This window comes from Hordeum vulgare, chromosome 3H (genome assembly GCF_904849725.1).
Source record: "Hordeum vulgare subsp. vulgare chromosome 3H, MorexV3_pseudomolecules_assembly, whole genome shotgun sequence".
Classification (NCBI taxonomy): domain Eukaryota; kingdom Viridiplantae; phylum Streptophyta; class Magnoliopsida; order Poales; family Poaceae; genus Hordeum; species Hordeum vulgare.
The window spans coordinates 380,234,876-380,244,288 of NC_058520.1; positions in this window are offsets into that span (position 1 = coordinate 380,234,876).

Genomic DNA, 9,413 nt, shown 5'->3' on the forward strand with positions numbered 1-9,413 from the left:
ATAGCGGTCGACGTGTGGAGTAATAGTAGTAGATGCAGAAAGTATCGGTCTACTTGTTTTGGACGTGATGCCTATAGATATAATCATTGCCATAGATATCATCATGACTTTGTGCGGTTCTATCAATTGCTCGACAGTAATTTGTTCACCCACCGTCTACTTGCTTTCATGAGAGAAGCCACTAGTAAACACTACGGCCCTCGGGTCTATTCACATCCATCGTTTCCACTTTTGCTTTTACATTGCTTTGTTACTTTGTTGCTTTCAGTTCTCACTTGGCAAACAATCTATATGGGATTGACAACCCCTTCATAGCGTTGGGAGCAAGCTTTTTGTGTTTGTGCAGGCTCTTGTGATAGTCCTTCACTGGATCGATACCTTGGTTCTCAAACTGAGGGAAATACTTACCACCGTTGTGCTACATCACCCTTTCCGCTTCGAGGGAACACCAACGCAAGGCTCCAAGGCCACGGGGGAAATCCTTTGCATATTTGCCTAGGAAGTCCCTTAAGGCGTAGCCGTAGTAGAAGGATTCCTGGTGCCGTTGCTGAGGAGTATCAAGCAACACTCCTATTTCTGGCGCCGTTGGAAGGTCTTTTGTTGCAGTAGCACCGACGGACAACCCCCTATGGAGGGAGCGAACGGCGGCGGCTCCTCCTGATTTCTTATCCCTGTCTTTTTCCTGCAATGCACGTCGTGCCTCGTGGAAGCGTTAAACTCATTTGCATTTTCATGAACTTGTTCAAGGTTTGTAATAACTGAATGCTTGAATGATATCTTCGCCTTGTTCCTGTCATGTTTGTTGTGTTACTCTACGTCGGCAGGGCCCGCCCCGCGCATACCTTCCCGCGACTGAACCGACCGGAAACCAAGGATGGTCCAAAAGGGGAAGGGGCTACGAGCATAGTTAGGCTCCTGAGTCGTGATGCTCAGGAGTCCCCCTTGACGCACGAGCTGCCATCATGAGGAGAACGTCGCGATGATTTCGAAATTTCAGAACACCTTCGCCATTCAGTGTCGGAAGAGCCCGCCCCACGCGTACCTCCCCACGATTGAACCGACCGGAAACCAAGGACGGCCCAAAGGGGGAAGGGGCTACAAGCGCAGTTAGGCCCCTGAGTCGCGATGCTCAGGGGTCCCCCTTGACATGCGAACGACTGCGGTGCTCTTTCTAGGGGATTTGAAGTGGCTTGTCGAGCGCACCAGGCTCTGCGTCGGTAGGGCCCGCCCCGCGCGTACCTCCCCGTGGTTGAACCGACCAGAAACCAAGGATAGCCCAAAGGGGGGAGGGGCTACAAGCGTAGTTAGGCCCTTGAGTCGCAATGCTCAAGGGTCCCCCTTGACGTACGAGCAGCTCCATACCTTCAGTTGTGGGTCCCTCGCATAGGGCGTGGGTGTAGTCGTAGGTGGACTGAGTCAGCTTCCTGGTCAGCTGAGGTCTCAACGATTGGCAGGTTGTGTTGGTACCAACTGCGGGCATAGTCATTGGCGAACTATGTTGGTGCCAGCTGCGGGCGCAGTCATTGGCGGACTATGTTGGTTGCCACCGTATTCTCCCTAGCGTGGAGCATAGGGCTGCACTAGGCATGGGATGAACCCCTCCGCGTCCTCGGGGGGCCCAGGCGTATACAGCCTCGGCTCGTTATTACGTGAGAGGGACACGATGGGGGTGTATATGGGAGGTCACGAGGATGCTTTGGCCTCGCGAGTGTCCCTCCCCCGAGTCATTGGTGGACTAATCTTCTCCCCAACGTGGAGCATAGAGCTGCCACTAGGCGTGGAATGGACCCCTCCGCGTCCTCGGGGGTCCTTGGGCATATACATCCTCGGCTCATTATTACGTGAGAGTGTCACGGTGGGGGTGTATTTGGGAGGTCGCGGGGACGCTTTGGCCTCGCGAGTGTCCCTACCCCTGAGTCATTGGTGGACTGAGTTGATTTTTTTTTGGTCATTGGCAAACCCGACTGACGTCTTCTTCTTTGGGAGTGAGGCTGTGTATCTTCTGCCTTGGGAGGCCTGCAAGGATAAACTTCGACCGGAGCCCCCAAGCAGGGGGGGGCGACCACCCGACTGTACAAGCAAGGTGGGACGTTAGGGTTGGAAATGGGTGAGACTGAAACAACTAAAAGATGCGTAGATCAAAGTAGCAGCTGGGGGAGTGTCCTGAGCTCGGGAAGGCCACATGGCCCCGGGGGCGCCCTCGGACTGGGTGAGCCAAAAAGTTACGTGGCAGCAACCGACAAAAAGTCACCTGCCGACTGTGCCGCTAAAGTACCGAAGGTTCCATCGTTGCTCGATCTCCTATCTCCACGGTCGCGATCCTCACGGGTCCACAGTCTCCTGAGGCTCGGGGCCTTCGCTCGGCCCGAGCATCTCCTCCTCTTCCTCGCGGTGCCTCGGCAGGCAGGGCACGAGCATGGCCCGCCGGAGCCTCTGGTAGGTGGCAGCCGCATTCCCTAGCCCGAAGGGCATGAAGGCACCGGTGTTTAGGTGCACCCACCGATAGTTGTCCAGCGTAGGCCGGAAGGGGACGTGAGCCACAACTATGTTGATTGCGAGCGTGTTGATGCAGATGCGGGGCCGGTCAACCGTGCCGACGACGGAGGCTACGATAGGTGACGCGGGGCAGTGCTCACGTCGCACGGCTTGGGCCCCTCGAAGTTCTTGGATTGCTCTGACGACGGACTCACGGGAGGTGGGTGTACACGCTCTGGAGTGCACCCTCGGGATGTGCTCGAACGCCACGCCTGCCTCACAGGTCAGGACAGGGACCTCCCCGGTGGGAGCCCCCAGCCCTGACCCAAGGGGGGCGCCGAGCGCGCCTTTTTATGTGATGGGGAGCATAGCCCCATCCCCCGGCATGGAGCCAGAAGCCCCGAGGCGCTCTATGGGTGGAGTTCCTTCATCTTCTTGCGTGAGTCCTCGCGAGGCAGCCCGTCTTCTTCTCGTCCGAGCGCTCTGCTGTCGTCGTGCGGTAAGCGTGCTCCAGTGTACAGGCGGCATCCTTCTCATCGCAGGCGATGGTGATGACTCCACCGCGCCCTGACATCTTGAGGACGTTTTAACCATGGTGGATCACTGCCATGAACTTGGCGAGCGCCGGGTATCCGAGGATTGCGTTCTATGGCAAGTGAATGTGCGCGATGTCGAAGACGACGACCTCGGTGTGGTAGTTCTTGCACTCGGCGAAGGTGACGGGCTGATGCACCTGCCCGATGGGCATGGTGGACCCCTCCGTGACTCCTGAGAAGGGCTTGGTCGACATGAGTTGTTCGTACGACAGCTGGAGTTTCTCGAAGGTCACGACCGAGAGAATGTTGAGCCCTGCTCCGCTGTCGATGAGGGTCTTGCTGACGAGGATGTTGCTAATGTTTGGGGTGCACATCATTGGTAGTTTACCGGCCATGAATGAACACCTGAGCTGGTCGCTTGGGTCGAAGGCAATGGTGGTCTGGGAACAGTTGAGGGGGCGCATTGCTTCAGGCCTCAGGAGAGCGACATTCACCTCCCGGGCAAACTGCCTCAAGGCATGGTTGGAGGCCGGGGTATGGGCACCGCCCAGGATGAAGGCCACCGCCCTGAGCTCCTGCAAGCCCCCAGCCCCATCGTCATGCCTGTCTTCGTCGCTCCTCCTGGGTGGCGGAGGTAGCGGGGGCAGCCCAGCCTCCCAAGGGCGAGCCTCATGAGGCTGACCGCATCGTTGCCCATCCTGAGGCTGGCCACGCCAGGGGTCCTCCTAAGGTTGTTCATGCCACCCCTAACGCGGCTCACGGTCATCACAGCAGCGCCCACTAAGGCCTCCTCCGCACGTGGGGCCTCTGTCGAACCGTCCTGGGCGCCTGCTGAAGTGCTCGGCGTGGACCAGGCAGAGCTCTTGATGCTCGGAGGTATCATGGCCGTCGGTGCCATGGAAGATGCATGTTGGCCCCCCTCCGGACAGGCGCTCTCCCCCTCGGATATGTTTCTCTTCGGGCTTGGCGGCGAGCACCACCGGAGCCTTGCGTTTCACCTCCTTGGCCTAGGTCCGCCGCCTGGGGCCCGAGGAGTGACACGCGACCTTCTTCAGCCTTGGCGCATTTGCATGCTAAGTTGAACATCTCTAGTGCAGTGCTCCTTTCATCGTTCATGGCGAGCTCCTCCTTCATCTTGAGGTCGGTGACTCCATCGGAGAAAGCCGAGATGACGGCTTCGTCGGACGCCTTGGGGATCTTGATTCGCATGACTGTGAAGCGTTGTATGAACTTGTGCAGAGTCTTCCCCTCCTGCTGCTTGATGTGCCGCGGGTAGTTCACGGTAGGAGCGCGGTCACGGGTGCCCAGCAAGTTGGCGATGAAGCGCTCGCGCAGGTCGTCTCAGGAGGTGATGGACGCCTTTGGGAGGTTGAGGAGCCAGGAGAGTGCGCCTCCCTAGAGCGCCGTGGGGAACCAGCACGCCATGACCTTGTCGCCTCCACGTGCCGCCCTGATGCTCAGCGTGTAGAGTTGCAGGAACTCGGTCGGGTCTTGGGTGCCATCGTAGCGCGGAGGCAGGTCGGGCTTGAGCTTGCAAGGCCTAGCAGTTGGGTAGAGCTCAGGGGCGATGGTGAGGCTCCCCAGTGGCCCGATGGGTGTAGCGTGCGCGGGGGCGACCTGGTCCTACTGCTCCAAAGAATCTGCTGCGAACGGGGGGCACTCGCGGTCCGGGACTAGCAGCGCCGGGAGCACGTGTGCGTTGACGCATGGTAGAGGGACCACCTCACAGCTCACTTCGTCCCCTGGCCTTGCCCTGGGCTCGCAAGGTCGGTCGCGGGGGCGCGCTTCCTGCCTAAGCTCGGGGCGCGCGTCACGCCGCGGTGGTGGGGGTGGTGCATCTTGTTCTTCGTCGTTCGCTTGGGACGCTTGGGGTCGAATCAAATAGGAGAGTGCAGCAGAGTCGCAGGCGGCGGCAATGAGCTCCTCGTGGCGCTGGAGCCAGTCGTTGTGGCACTCCGGGGCGGGCCGGTTGCGGAGCAGCTCGGTGGCCATGTCATGCGCGCGTCGGCCATGCGGCAGCTCCAGTCGGGCATGTGAGGCTGATGCGGAGGCCCGGGCAAGCGACGGGGTGGTGGTGCGGTCGTCGGGGTGCTCGGTAATTCGCTGGGAGGAACCTTGTTGTTCTTGGACTTCGGGGCCGATGGCGGCGTTCACCACGGGCGATGGCGACCGGCGCGCAGGGCCTGCACGCGTCGTCTGCACGACGCGAGTGGCGCGGCGCTTGGCACGGGCCCGGCGAGCGTCAGCCATCTGAGCAGCAGAACTTGGCGAAGGCGGAGCTTGGATGAAACCCTGACATGCCCCCTACCTGGTGCGCCAAATGTCGGATTTCGGGTTCCGCAAAACCCTAAAGATTCGAACTCAAGGGCGTGTACGAAGATATCTCCCTTCTTGACCTTGCCAAGCATGCTACTCAATGGGAACGACGAAGGACTCAATTCATCATGAGGAAAACATAGAACACAATAGTTTACCCAGGTTTGGGCCGCTGCGAAGTGTAAAACCCTACTCCTGCTTTGGTGGATTGCCTCTCGGGGAGGTTGGTGGATGCACTACTATAGTGCTCTCGAGCCTCCGGAGGATGGGTTGCTTTGGGTGTTGTTCAAGGGTGAGAAAATGAACTCTCCCCTACGAAATATCCTACTCTCTCTATTTATAGTGAAGGCTCGGGTCCTCTTCCCTCATTGTTTCAGCGGGAAGGGATCCCACAGCGGCCAATTTGTAAAGGGAACACGGGAACATGCTCCCCTGCCCAAAGATGGTCTTCGGGTGCAAAGTAGCTACCCGCGCTGCTGGGACAGGCCCGTGGGTGACGCCTGCCCTGCTGGCAAGCGGCGGCGGCTTTGTTGCACCAGATGGGAAACCTTTGGAAGGCGCCTTTGGGACTCGGGTACGACCTTGACCCCTTTGCACTAAAGGGGAAACTGCTCCGTCCTGCTGTTTGATGTTCGACTGTCCTTCCCTTGCGTTATCCTTGACTCTTGGGGTCGGGCCTCACCTCGGAATATCCGCCGCTCCGGAGGGGTCCTGAGGAGGCCCCGTGCGGGTCTTGATGATGTTTCCTCCCCGTGAGGCTTGGCCCCTCACGAGGGCCTTGCCTTCAACGGTGTCGGTCCCGTTGGTTTGCTTGACGAGGCGGGCCAGCCCTGGGCCACACGCAGGCAGGTCTCGGTACCGCCATTCCCATAAAGCCGGCTGTGTGACGACCCAAAGTCTTCATGGGCTGTGAGAGGAGGTAGACCAACCCCTAGTGGGCTGGCCAAATCCTCCCCTAAGGGCCCATGCCGCTAGGAGAAGAGATAAAAGTGCTTTAAAAGGAAGGGCAGGAGGAGTCCTCCCAAAGTAGTCCACCTTCCCACAAGGGAAGGTGGACTCTTCCTTAGGGTTCGGCCGAACCTCTCCTTGGAGGAGGGGCCAAGGCAGCCTCCTCTCCTCTCCTCCTATATATACAAGAGGGTTTTGTGGGTTTTGGACACAACAATTACCACGTGCTCCATCTACTTCTCTCTAGATCTGTTTCTCCTCTAGTCTAGGTCGGTGGTGCTTAGGTGAAGCCCTGCTAGATTAGTTCACCACCACCACCACCAGCCGTGCTAGAGAACTCATATATCTCTCCGCCCCTCTTGGTTGATCAAGAAGGCGGAGATTTTCATCGAGTTGTACGTGTGCTCAACGCGGAGGTGTCGTCCATTCGGCACTAGATCGGGATGGATCGTGATGGGATCGCGGGACAGATCGTGATGAGATCGGGGGACGGGATGCGATTTGGATCACGAAGATGTTCCACTACATCAACCGCATTATATACACTTCCGCTTAGCGATATACAAGGGTATGTAGATTCACTCTCCGCTCTCGTAGATGATCATCGCCATGGATAGCTATTGCGTGTGCGTAGGAAAATTTTGTTTCCCATTCAACGTTCCCCAACGGTGGCATCATGAGCTAGGTTCATGTTGTCGGTGTTTTGGGAATGGGGGTACCCAGACCTGCGTGTGGCCCAGGGTTGGCCCACTTCATCAAGCAAGCAAGGTTGGGAGTGGTACGACACAAGGCAAGGCCCTCACGAGGGGCCAAGCCTCACGAGGAGGAACAACGTCAAGACCCGCAGGGGGCCTCATCAGGACCCATCCGGAGCGGCGGATATTCAGAGGCAAGTCCCAGCCTCACGAGTCAATGATGACGTGTAGGAAGAACAGGCGAGCAGCGGACAGCAAGGCGGAGCAGTTTCCCCTTTAGTGCAAAGCGGGCAAGGACGTACCGGGGTTCCCAAGGTATCTTCCAAAGGTTTCCCATCTGGTGCGACAAAGCCATCGCCGCCTGCCAACAGGACATGCGTCATCCCTGGACCCTTCACTACTGCGCGGGCAGCCACTTTGCAAGCGAAGACCACCTTTGGGCAGGAGAGCATGTTCCCCTGTTCCCCTTCAAAATTTTCCATTGTGGGATCCCTTCCCGCTGAAACGTTAAGGGAAGAAGACCGAGGCTGCCACTATATAGAGGATAGGTTACTCTGTAGAGGGGGGATCCGATTCATTCATTCGCCCACCGGTATCACACAATGCCGAACCAGCCTCCGGAGGCTCCCGAACACTGTACTAGTTCATCCACCAACCTCCACGAGAGGCAATCCACCAAAGCAGGAGTAGGGTATTATGGTTCCCAACGGCCCGAAACTAGGTAAACTATCGTGTACTGTGTTCTCCTCACCATCAAGTAAGCTTTGTGCCATCTACAACGAGTAGCGAGTTAGGTGAGGCGAGCCCACGAGAGATGTTCGTACATGTCCCTGAGTTTGAATCTTTAGGGTTTTGCGGAGCCCAAAATCTGACATTTGGCCCGCCAGGTAGGGGGCGTGTCAAGGTTTCCTCCAAGCTCCGCTTTCACAAAGCTTTGCCACTCCGATGGCTGACGCTCGCTGGGCTCGCGCCGAGCGTCGTGCCACCGGCGTTTCTCACACGGCGCCTACAAGCCCAGCCAGCGCACGCCGATCACCGTCGCCCGTGGTGAACGCCGCCACAGGCCCCAACGCTCAAGAGAAGCAAGCTTCCAACTAGCCGGCTATCAAGCACCTCCACGTCCGCACTGCCACTCCGTCGCTCATCCGGGCTTCTGGGTCGGCCTCGCGCGCCCGGTCGGAGATGCGCAGGGCCGGCGCGCGCTGGCCATGGCCACTGAACTGCTCCGCTACCAGCCCGCCCCTGACCGCCACAATGACTGGATCCAGTGCATCGAGGAGCTCGTCGCTGGTGCTAGTGATTCTGCGGTGCTCTCCTGCTCGTTTCGACCCCAACCATCCCTGGCAAACGACGAGGAGCAAGATGCGCCACCCCCACCTCCAAGGCGTGACGCCCGTCCCGAGCCCATGCAGGAAGCGCATCCCCGTGACCGACCTTGCGAGCCCAGGGCGAGGCCAGGAGATGAAGCAAGCTGTCAGGTGGTTCCTCGACCACGCGCCGACACACGCACGCTCCCGGCACTGCAGGTCCCGGGCCGCGAGCACGCCCGCTCGAAGCAGATCCATTGGAGCAACAGGAGCAGGTCGCCCCCGCGCATGCTACACCCTTCGGGCCATTGGGGTGCCTCACCGTTGCCCCGGAGCTCTACCCAACTGCGCGGCCGTGCAAGCTCAAGCCTGACCTACCCTGTGCTACGATGGCATCCTGGACCCGGCCGAGTTCCTGCAACTCTACACGCTGAGCATCAGGGCGGCGGGAGGAGGTGACAAGGTCATGGCGTGTTGGTTCCCCATGGCGCTCAAGGGAGGGGCACTCTCTTGGTTCCACAACCTCCCCAAGGTGTCCATCACCTCGTGGGATGGTCTGCACAAAGCTTCGTCGCCAACTTCCAGGGCACCCGTGATCGCGTTCCCACCAGGAACGACCTGCAGCGCATCAAGCAGCAGGAGGGGGAGACCCTGCACAAGTTCATACAACGCTTCACGGTCATGCGCCTCAAGATCCCCAAGGCGTTGGACGAGGTCGTCATCTTGGCCTTCTCCTACGGAGTCCCCGACCTCAAGATGAAGGAGGAGCTCGCCATGAGTGATGAAATGAGCACTGCACTGGAGATGCTCAACCTGGCAAACAAGGGTGCCAGGGCTGAAGAAGGTCGCCGGTCACTCCTCGGGCCACATGCGGCGGAAGCAGAAGAGAAGAAGACCAAGGCCAAGGAGGGGAAGCTCAAGGCTCCTGCGGTGCTCGCAGCCGAGCTTGAGACGAACTACAGCCAAGGGGGTGAGCGTCTGTCAGGAGGGGGCCAACATGCGTCTTCCATGGCACCAGCGGCCATGAACATCCTCATGAAGACCGTTGGCGCGGCCAACCTTAGGAGGACCGATGGCGCGACCAGGCTCGGGACGACGGCTGGCACGACGACCCTCTGGAGGGGCAATGATGCGGT